The following is a 12,187-nucleotide window of genomic DNA, read 5'->3' on the forward strand; positions in this document are numbered from 1 at the left end:
GAAAGTCACTCATTTCTATTTTTATTTCAGAGTCCAACTCTCCCCAACCAAATATGCCTCCTCCATTGTTAGTAGCCTTTGAACATGCACATGCCAACTATGACTTCTTCTATTCCAAAATCTAGAGATAGCTATGTTGATTTTAAAAGAAGCCTTATATAGAACTGGAAAGGGATGCACGAGGAAGACCTTATCCAACAATCCCCAGAACCTGATACTATTACCCTATCCCACAATAAATGTAGGGCCATTCCGGAATGGCTGAATAAAATATCATTCCATAATGATGAATAAGATCTTAAATTTATGATTCTTGTGATTTCAGATATTCATATGTAGTAAACTTTATGAATCAATTTTTGCCAATGTTCTGCTATCTTTCATGAGTATTCCACCTCCATTTTGCCAAAAGTGCAGAATAAAATTCTTCCAAGTTCTTCACACCTAGTCCACCTTCAATTTTTGATTTGCATACTATGTCCTTGTTTCGTAGATAGTAGAAGCCATCGACATTTGATATGCCCTTCCAAAAAAAAACCTTCCTGATTCCATTTATGTAGTTAAATTTGCCTGTGGGAGATTTAGATGCAGTATGTTACTTAACTGGACTATCTAATGAGAATAATTGGCATTATAGGCAACGAGAGAGATTTGTGGGCTCTCCAGATGATATGAGTTTTCGGCTCTGTAGTCGTCTTAGAAACTAAAAGGCCCATAGCTGATATAATAAAGGGTTCAAGGGGTTTTAGTGGAACCGGACCTGATAGTTTATACATAAGGAAAAATTACATATGCACCTCTTCAAGTCTGGGCTATCTGCACTTAAATTCCAAATATTTAAAAAATATTAATTAGCCACTAAAACTCTAAATTCGTTGCAATGTGGCTTAGCACGTGAGGGTCACCTAATAACTAAACTTCTGTAAAATCCTAGAATTGTCCTTCCCACTAACTTAGCAAGGGACTCCTATTTTGGCATGAATTTAAAGGGAGTGCTTTCAGATCTGTTTAAGTAGATGAATAACAGAGGATGGAATGCTTTGAGTTCTATGTAGGTGGATGCATGACAGAGGATAGAGCATTTTAAGATCAATGTAGGCAGATGGATGATAGAGTATAGAGTGCTTTGAGATCTATGCAGGTAGATGAATGACAGAGGATGAAGCGCTTTTTGATCTATGCAAGCGGATGGATGATAGAGTATGAAGTGCTTTGAGATCTATGCAGGTAGATGAATGATAGAGGATGGAGCATTTTTGATTTATGCAAGCGGATAGATGATAGAGGATGGAGTGTTTTGAGATCTATGCAGGCGGATGGATGATAGAGGATGGAGCACTTTGAGATCTATGTAGGTGCATTGACGATAGAGCGCTTTAAGATCTATGCAGGCGGACGAATGATAGAAGGAGTGCTTTAAGATCTATATAGGAAATAGATGATAGAGGATATAGTGCTTTGAGATTTGTGCGGATAGATGGATGATAAAAGGATGGAATGCTTTGAGATCTTGCAGGCGGATGGATGATAGTGGATGGAACATTTTGAGATCTTTATGGGTGGATGAATGATAAAGGATATAGTGCTTTAAGATCTGTGTAGATGGATGGAAAAGAGAGGATATAGCACTTTGAGATCTATAAAGGTGGACATATGATAGAGGACAAAACTCTTTAAGATCTATACACGCGAATGAATGACAAAGGATAAAGTGTTTTAATATTATGCAAGCGGATACATAATGAAAGATGGAGCATTTTGAGATTTGTGCAGACAAATGGATGACAAACAGAGTGCTTTGAAATTTGTACAGGTGGATGAATAATAGAGAATGAAGCACTTTGAGATATGTGTAAGTGGATAGATAACTGATGATGGAGTGCTTTGAGATCTATGCAGTTGGATGGATGATGGAGGATGGAGTGCTTTAAGATCTATGCAGGTGTATGAATGATAGAGGATAGAGCGCTTTAAGATTAATGCAAGTGTATGAATCATAGAGGTGTAGTGCTTTGAGATCATGTGAAAGTCATGATCCTACCTCTTTGGGTACTTCGTTAACTCTGTCAAGCTCCAAATAGACGATTAGGCCAGCAATGAAGTTTTGGTGGCTAATTAAAACTTTTAAACTTTTGGGAGATGTCTCTATAATTTTTTCTTATATATTATATGTTGTATGTTATATGCTATATATTATGTTATACTTATTGTATCATATTATATCTTATAGTTGTAGATTGAGCTATTACATTATATGTTTGTATGATAGTACATCCATGTAACACTCCATTGAGTGAGTGGACAGCTTTGTGGTTCTCTTTAATCATCCTTTTCACCTCTAGTTAAATGGCTTTTCCGCGAGCCAAATATTCTCAAGGAAAACTTTGATGGTGGTGTTCAAGCAAAAGGTGTAATTGCAAGCTTTGTTATCAGAGATTCTTATAGAAAAACTCTTTTGTTAGGAGGACTCTCTTTTTCCAGATGCTTCATACCCAAATTGGAGCTTCGAGGATTCAGTGACGATGGTACAACTGCGACATGGGTGCTAGTCCATGTGGATAGCAAAGTACGCTAGTGGGACGTAGGATACGATGCCACTGCGACTGCGGACTGCCAGAGCTGTCACTTGTTGGGACTGTCAGTCTTTGTCGACTTATGCCAATTATTCTATCCAATCAATGACTCCTCGGTCGATCGGCTCTTTGATTGGAGCCGAGGAGTTCACGTTGGATGGTCGACTGCTCAGCTGTGGCTGAGATAGTTCTCTTCAGCTTACATCTTAGGTAAAGGAGGAGATCTGGTCTAAGGTCGAGGTACCTAATATTTTCTCTATAAGAAAGCTTGGTTTAAAGAAAGTGGCTTGTTGAGTCTAGAAGCAATTTGCATGAGGTCTGACTTGACAAGGTGGACCCTTTTGATCATGTGACTGATATGAGACCTATGTGTCATTTCCAAATCGTGAATTCTTTACAAGCTTTCTATTAAATGTAATTGCTATATGAACTGGTTGTCATTTTACATTTGCTAGTGTCTTGCATTTGCGATGCACATGGTCGATAGATGATAAAAGCTGCAAAAAAGCAATGAAAAAAAAAGTTGATCACATTATTAGCCTATGATAGTTGATACATGTGGTTGGTGGGAGTGAAATTTATAGAGTTTGGAATTAGGCCAAGAGTTTGTATGGACCACAACGACCCACAATAAAAAGGTTAAAGTCTTGTTATGAGTAGGTAGTGGATTTGAGGGGAAAGGAGCCGAAGTTAGTCAAACTATCAGAGTTTGTGGAGCAGTAAGATATTTCAAATTGATGTGGAAAATATTTGTAGCTCAGTTTGTTGGAATTTATAAATTATGGTTTAGATGTAACTTCTATTTATCATGGCATGCGATAACTTAATTTCCGGGGAATCATAATTGATCAGGTTGATCAATTAAAATTGGTCAAAATATACTAGGCTAAATTATCAAGGTTTGATCGAACAAGTTGACAGTAAGCTATATTGCCACGTACACTTAAGAATTAAAGCTTGTAGTAGAAGTAAATGACAAAAATAATTCAATAGATGAAATAAGAATGCAAAATAAATAAAACTTATAGATTCAATAGATAAGCTTGCTTAAATACACCAAATAGCATTTGAGTACATCACTATCACTACGATCACCTTCTCTTCTACGATATGGATGCTTGGCGACATTGATACATTGGGGAGTTGTTAAAAGATGGTCAGATGCCCTTTCAAGGTCTTTTGTTTTAGAGTGCCCTTTTTTTTTTTGGTAAGATGGCATGCTTATATTACCCTATAGTAAATATATCCAGAAGCATCAACAAATAACAGATCCGACGAGGGTTGTGGAATCGACATGGCTGAATCTTAAATGACCGAACTTGAATGATTGGCGACATATGAGGCTAACCGATTAGCTATGCTGTTTACCTCCCTATATATATGAGCATCTCTAAACGATTGTAGCGTAGAGATCAATTTCCTCAAATCCTCGAGGAGAGGGTGTAAGTCACCATGGGTATTGGTTACTTCCGGTGTTGCTGGAAATTGGACCCAGGGGTGAACGTGGATCGAGGAGGAGGAGCTCAGGCAGAGGATGCGGCGGCGGACGGCTTTCTTCGGAGGACCTGCAAGAAGCCGGTGGCTGGGGGTTCCGGCGCCGGCCCTCCGATGCTCAAGTCAGAGGGATTTTTTTGTGGAACAAAGAGAGAGATTGCGTGAAAAGATCCCCTACTTTGAGAAGAAAGAAATCCCCTTTTTATAAGAGGGGTGTAGGGGTTACCTGAGACTGGACGTGACTGTACGAATTAATAAGTTACCGTAGTGATTGGACGTGATCGTGTGAATTAATGAGTTACCGTAGACGGTCCGAGATTTTGGGCTGGCTGGCGGTCCATTGAGATCGTGCGCATTTAATCGTTGACAGTCGTTGAGGCGGAGATCGCGGGATTGGACCCCAGATAAGGAGGAGGGGGACCTGATTTTTGGTGGAGTGGGGAGGTCTGCTTCTTCCTTTGACTGAGTCTTCTTTGGACTTAAGGTCGATCGAGCTCAACTTAGCCGAAATCAAGGTTGCAAGTTTTGGGGCCGGGCACACTGAGGTCGGGCGCCTTGAGGTCGGGTGCCTTGAGAGTTGCTGTCGTCACGCTCACCATCAAGTGTCAGCGATTTATCTCCGTGCTTTGAGCAATCCATTTTCCCCCAACATCCATAATCCAACTAAATATCGTTTTAGGAGTCATCCTCCAACATAACATCAATAGCCCCTAGAACAGTGTCGCCATAAGCTACGCCTTTCCAGACTCCTCTCAACTCTGCAAGTGGTGCTGTGATGTCCTAGAGATGACAATCTCTAGCTGCCAATAGAGCTGATATATGGTTGCGGATGACAGATCTCGCTCCTCCCCTAGTTTGCCACCCAATACGCTATCATTGAAATTAATCTTGATGAAACTAGGGGATGAGGTCTCCCAAGCGAAATGAGCATATGGATTGCAGTATGGAAGCCTCGTTGTCCCCAATTGTAAAAGACCAATCAGCAGTGGAGGCATGGATGTATTTGGATTCCTGCACCTGGGCCTTCATGAAGGTTAGAAAAGGTCTCTGAATTCTTCCCCTCCATGACAATTATTCCTAGATAACTAAATGTGGTGATTGGTGAAGGATGTAACTGATAGTGATTACCTTTATGCTATCCCACTGCTCAGCAGCTCCTCCTTCAAGTATATAAGGAATCCTTTCTTATGATTGCTAAGAATCCATGGTCACCCCTTTACCCAATGCCATCCACCAAATTCTGTGCTCTCTCGGGCATTGAAGGATAACATGGCCAACTGTTTCATCTAAGTCTTGGCACCAATGGCAATATAGTGAGTGGAATGTGCACTCCTCTACAGTGCAACTCATATTGACGAGGGAGTTGGTCCTCGCCATTCCACGGTAAAAGAGCCACTCTTGGATGAACTTGCTCCTTCTAAATCCAACGGACATCCTTGATTACCCGAGGGGTTGGGATCAACGACTTGCGTGAATCTTTGGATCTCACATTAGGGCGGACTGAACCTTCCTAACCCAATTCCTTGGGACAAATAGAAACAGACATAGAAGAGATTCTCCTATCTCAGGGTTCTTCAAATAGCTGCCGAACAAGTTCGCAAAGAGCTGAAAAAGCTTTATTACCAACAGCTCTGCCAAACAGGGCCTAATTATTAGACTTTCCAATTTGTCGAAATCCATCATCATGGTGGAGTGCCCTTTCAAGGTCTTTGCATGATAAATACTCGAACAATTACTCAAATAGCTCGTTCGTTGCACCACGATCAAGTTCCATCCCCCATGATTTCTGGTATCAACCATTTTTGCCCACATTAACATGCTCATCCTTATGTGCTTCACATGTCTCTCGATTGGCATCAACACTTGTAATTTTGGGGGTGAAAATTAAGTGGAAGCATGACCATAAGTTGCTAATGTGCAACTAATAGCATTCAAATGATGGCGCATGAACACCTTACCAACCACATCTAATGTATGGAAATCTGGGTATGTATGACACTTGTGCTCGTTGGCTCACCAAATGTTCCATTCTTGTAGCAACCATGCTATATTAATTATTACAATTTAAATCACCTGTGTTGTTCCAAATTCACCCTTAATCAACCTGGACATGATTTAAAAGAAATTGAACATTTTCACTTGCCCAGCCCTTGTTTGGATTTTGCTTAAATTGATGTAAAGTTTAAAAGCTCATGATGCAAGTTTGACCTGCGGACACCACGAGTCCGACCCAAACTCCTCCCCGGTCCAAACCCGGTTCGCATTGCGAACCCATTGGCCAAACGGGCGGTCGGGATCTCCCCGTTGTCAGATCAAATCGCGTCCGTTAAGAATACCCTATCGGAATTAGGGTCCGTCTCTGGAATCCTCTAAACCCTAGTTCTATAAATACCCAGGACGCGAGTTCCTTCTTCCTCCTACCCAGAACTCGAACCCCTTCGTCCGCAAAGAGAAATCGAAGCGAGGGTTTGAGAGCTCGAGACCCCTGAAACGATGAGGGCGAAGGTATGAAGATCTCTTAGGTTTCTATTCGGATCTTGATCCTTACGTTTATTATTTATTTATTTATTTATTTTTGATCGTAATCGATTAGAATTTCCGAACATGGAACTGGGAATTGGGATTTGATTTGAACTTGTTTTGATGATTTTCGCGTGATTTTAGGTTTTTGTTGCTTAGATCTTTGTTGAGTAATAGTATGATCTTGTAGGCTGTGGAACTTACTTGATATCTTTCTGAAGATGATTTGTTGGTGATTGGATTCTTGGGTTAGGGCTTTGATTTCTCGATCCTCTGGGAGATCGCCTTGAACTTTTGACGCCTTTAACAAGCTTCATTTGTTTCCATTCGATAATACTTGATTTTTTGGGGTTATGTGCCGTTGTTCTTTTATTTTTCCTGTATCTGTTATTCCCAAGAATGCTTTTTTACGTTTGAGTATCCTGAACCTCATTTTTTTTTCAAAGAAATTTGTATGTCCGACATGTCAAATATATGATTGTTGCATGGTTGTAACACTTGAATGCATGGAACTTATATGGCTAAAATGGGATCTAGAGAACCCTCTTTGCGTGGAATTTTATCTTTATTTCTTGTTGTATATTGCTTTCTTGTAGATATATAGCTGGAAAAGAGTACAGTAATTCGTTTGTATGGATTAGTTCAAATTGGAATGGTAAAATTTGAGATGGCACTTTGTGGGGATATATTGATTTTGGGGCATATTTGAGGAGAATGCTAAACAATTATTTTATGAACTCCTCTGAAGGGATATACATTGAGGAGCCACACTTAGATCTGGTGCATATGAATTTGGATTAGTAATTTAGTGGAATCTTTAAAAAAGCGTACTGAAACTGGATATATAAGTTATCTTGTGGAAGTCAGCAGGTTGGGAACTGAAAATTTCTGGTTAATTTGCTTATGCAGTGAGATTTTGAACAAATAATGGCCAGAGATTGAAGCAAAATTTTGTTTGCCCACACGTAATGACAAAAGGATGGATGCACATAATACACAGATTACCATAGAAGCTGTCTGTTAAGGTACATCGTATAAATATTCAGGGGAATGGTGAAATAAGTTTCAGAATAAACAGAAATTGGATATGATAGTTGATGTGGCTTTGTAATGGTACTACATGAAGTCTATTTTCTTCATTAGGCAAGAGAAAGAATTTTGAATAATGTGCAGAATCTTTATTTGATATTTTATCGTGCTCAAACATATGATAAAATAGTGCTATAGTTAATTTTGGAGGACACCGAGGAAGATGTATGCACTACTATCGAAAAGAAAAGGGAAGGCATGCGCCAAAAAGAAAAGGGAAGGCTTGCATATGCATGGATTGTGTTGAAGTTGTTTATTACTGGGCTTTGATAAGTATTCGAATGAATTGGATTTTCCCTTGTATTGGGATCAGAGCAAGGTGCTTAATCAAGCAGTCTTTTGTTTATGGTTGCTTACTCTATATTTGTTGCTGTCGTTATGTAGGAGATACTATTGCATATGCTATTTACAGATGCTATATTGTTATCTATTGAGCTGAGAATATGGTGATTGATGATGATATTGAAAACTTTGGTGGATAATGGTCTGATAAATAAGGCTTAATTACTAAATTAGTCCCTGAGGTTTGGCCTCAAACTTATTTGAGTCCCTAACTTTTTAAAAGTTGCAATGTTACCCTTGACCTTATAAAAATGTTTCAAATGAGCTATGACCATCACTTTGATGTTGCTACGAACTTCACAGGTGGCACTTATTTTATGATATGGCAAAAAGACGTTAGTTACAGGTCCAAGATATGGTAGAGAGAGACAATAGAGAGGGAAAAATTGACATGTCAGCCTCTTGTTGGAGAAAAATCCCACCAAAAATAAAAAGGGAGGTGCTCTGGTTTGCAAAGGAAAAAAACAAGAGATCAAGAGAGAACAAAGCTTGTACAGGGAGAGAAACAAGATATATATATACACACACACACATATATATATATGTATATACACACACACATATATATGTATGTATATATACACACACACACATATATATGTATGTATATATACACACACACACATATATATCTAGAGAAACACGCTTTCTTGCTTCCCATCCATAGAATATAAATTTCCACATCTAGATGGTGAGCTTCAACCTAGAAAGGCTCTCAGTTGAGGATATTAAAATGCAGAGCACCAACTATGCTTTAGAAACTGGACCTGTTGATCCTTTCCAACAATTCTGATCAGGATGATGCTTTTGTTCGACCCAACATCAGGCTTAGCACACTGATGACTAGATTGCTAAGCTCCTAATATCATGGATCATGCTGAATCACTCCAATACTATGCTCTAGAAAAAGTTATCAAGAATTAACAAGTTCTAAGATGATAACTTACCAATCCCAGCAACAGGGTAAAATATGAGCAGTTCAATGCTTTTGAAAGTATTGGAGATCATGGCTACCTAGCCCATAAAGGTTCTCATTTAGGAATACTTGGGATCCTGCATAAGTGGTCCATAAGCAAATGAATATATAATTATTCATATAGTACATTTGCTTGTATAATCAATTAACATTGAGGAAGATAGCATATAATCTTACTTATATATAACAACAGAAACCTATAGTCTACATTAAGTCTTCTTCATTTGGTATCCTTACAGTTGCAGTTTCTCCGGTAGCACACAACGCTTTTCACTCTATTTTTCTGTGCATCAAACAAAGGAGGAAAAAAAATAGATAGGCCTCCTCGTGGGAAGAAGAAAGAAGAAAATTAAGGCAGCCAACCCACCTCATAGCTCTTGCACCCAAGAACCTCCTTGGGTTGGCCTCTATCATGAAGTCTTCAATGATGCACTTTTCCCACAAAAACAGATGGGGGTGACCATATTAGGGGCTTCCATCTTTGCAAACCCAGGCAATCTTCTCCCTCCTTCCCTCCCTCTCTCTCTTTCTCAATCCATTGTTTCTCTTGTTCTCTCTCAATCTTTTGTTTCTTTTTTGCAAACCAGATCTCCTTCCTCTTTGGTGGAATTTTTTCCTCAAACAAGATGGTGATGTGGCAATTTTTCTGTCCCCATTATCTCTCTCTACCATGTCTCAAACCTGTAATTGATGTCATTTTTCCATGTCATAAAATGCACGTTACCTGTGCAGTTCTGTTTGATTTAACAATGTTGAAGTGACAATAACGGCTCATTTGGAACCTTTTTATAAGGTTAGGGGTAACATTGCAACTTTAAAAAAATTGAGGACTCAAATAAGCTGGAGGTCAAACCTCAGGGATTAATTTAGTAATTAAGCTGATTAATAATTATGGTGGATACAGCTATTGTGGTAGAACATGACCTTGTTTATAGGTGATTGCTAAAGATACTGTGGGGTCCGTTCTTGCTATTCTTTATCTTTTTTCTAGTATAGTGTCAAAACAAACTCAGACATGTCTAAGAAACATAGGTAACTGACTGTTGAAGTTTGTTGGTGGCTGCCTAATATAAATGTATCGGCGTGAAAGTTATGGTTATCCAAAGATAGATCATTAATCTTCAGGAATATTTGGGGTATTCCCTATTACAATTAGTATGAAATTTGACATGCAGATTGCATACCGGTAGTTTTTATTTACCCTGCTCCTCCATCTGTTATTTTTCCTATGTTCCTATGAACGCTTTGTTACTGCAACTCGTTTTTCATTCCCATGATTTCTTGTCAGTGGCTTCTGTCTCATCATATCTTTCTTTTAACTTGATCTTGATTCATTTGCTTCCTTCAGTGGAAGAAGAAGCGCATGAGGAGGCTAAAGAGGAAGCGCCGAAAGATGAGGCAGAGGTCCAAGTAGATGGGCAAATGGAAGGACAACCTCTATGGATTAACCTCTCTTCATTGGATGTCATGTTGGGATCTAAGATCTCAATCTCCCAGCTTACGTTGGGAGCTTGTTCATGGAGGGATGGTGTTCTTGGGGGGAAAAGCCTTGTCATTTGTATTTTTCAGTGCTTAATTTGCAACTTCAGGGATTAGTTAAATATGCTTTGTCGAGCAAGATAACTTATGTTTTGTTTGACTTCTCTAGGGCCGAGTAAGACACCTTTATGTTTGGAGCTATTGCTATGAAAATGTCTCTTAAGATGCTTATGTTTGCAGCAGGTCTAATTTTTGCTTGCATTTGTCATCAGACTAAATATTTCGCATGGCTTTGTTGAGAAAATAATCTTGCTGCAATGTGTCGCTGATGGCTGCATCCCTGGGTTTGCATGGATCATATTCTCGGTTCATATCCTCGTGTTCTTTGGGTCAATATCTACTGCTGCAATTTTTCTTAGATGTAGATTTGAGTTGACCTTAGCATGGGTAGTATTCATGTGAAGTTATGGCTTGCCTCTCTGAAATTGTCCGAATGGTTGGATTTTTCCATCTGTGATGCTGAGCAGCCTGGAATTTTTCTTAAATCAGAGAACTTTTCATACTTCCATCCATAAAATTATGCCAGGCTATGTATAATTAGAACTACATGATCAGTTTCAATGTTTCTCACCAGCATCAGTCACCACAACTCATTTAGAGAGAATGGTAAGTTACATACCCCAGCAAAGACTTGAATAAATCTTGTGGGGGGTTAATTTCGCTGCACTGCAGCATTAGGCTTAACATTTGATGAGATTCGTCGTCACTGCTCGTGCTTCCAACCTCCACCTAATGCTGAAGTGGCAGGTGATCCTGAGAAGGTGCAGGACTTGGCTGGTTCGCCATTTGAGCTGGCTGTGATTCATTGCCAACAAGAAGGAACTTTGCTGGCGAGCTATTTCTAATACCCACTATGGCAAGTCCTGATTGATTCCCTGCTTTTCTTAAGATGCGACTTCGGTGGGACGAGATGCTGCTGCTGTCGAAGATCTGATAAAGGCCTCAGCTGTCGATGGGAATTGTCACTGCTGCCATTCCCAGATTGAAACTGCTGGAGTTTATCAGATTTTGGCTCCACATGTAGCTTCCTAAACTCTGCTGGCATCAGACTTGTATACGAGCAAGATCTTTCATCCACGTGTTTCCCAGTAGATGCAGCTGCATCTAAGGATGTAGCTGGCCAAAGTTACAAATCTTGCATGCAAGAAGTGGATTGATGATGACAGCCAAGATTTGGGTGAAAATTTCATCACCAGGCAAGCTGGAGTAGCTGACCATTACAATCATCATAGACAAGTCTTGTGCTTCATACTCTCCTCGGACTTGGTTGATGACCAGTTGCAAATTATTATAGATCTTGAGATGTGTTACTCCGACAGCTCAAGCTAATTTCAACCTAGTTTTCAGTGCCTTGTACCTTGCTTTATTATTGGAGTTCTTGAAATTGAACCTTAGATCATACGCGGCGACAACATCCCCACAGCTAGAGGATCTGTTGACATGGCGTATCCAGAAGGATAGTGCCTTCGACTGGCTCTGCTCGCCCTCGACCTTAGTCTCTACTTTTGCCTTGGCCTCAGCTTCCAGTACAATACACTGGACGATGAAGTCAGCGAGTGCATGTATCCTGATGGTAGGCCTAGGTTGGTAGTTTATATCAAATTTTCTAAGCTTAATGGCCTATTTGATCAGGCAACTAGAAGTTTTTAATTTC

At 39.6% G+C, this 12,187-nt stretch overlaps 1 long non-coding RNA gene across 1 annotated transcript; it reads left to right on the forward strand.

The window, feature by feature from the left end:
• The first annotated feature begins 6,422 nt into the window (after positions 1 to 6,422).
• LOC103709814 lies at positions 6,423 to 10,731 on the forward strand. The gene is made up of 2 exons (XR_604515.3): positions 6,423 to 6,572; positions 10,343 to 10,731. It is a non-coding gene; the product is annotated as an uncharacterized LOC103709814 (long non-coding RNA).
• Positions 10,732 to 12,187: the final 1,456 nt, after the last annotated feature.

The sequence above is a fragment of the Phoenix dactylifera genome, chromosome 16, assembly GCF_009389715.1.
Source record: "Phoenix dactylifera cultivar Barhee BC4 chromosome 16, palm_55x_up_171113_PBpolish2nd_filt_p, whole genome shotgun sequence".
NCBI lineage: Eukaryota > Viridiplantae > Streptophyta > Magnoliopsida > Arecales > Arecaceae > Phoenix > Phoenix dactylifera.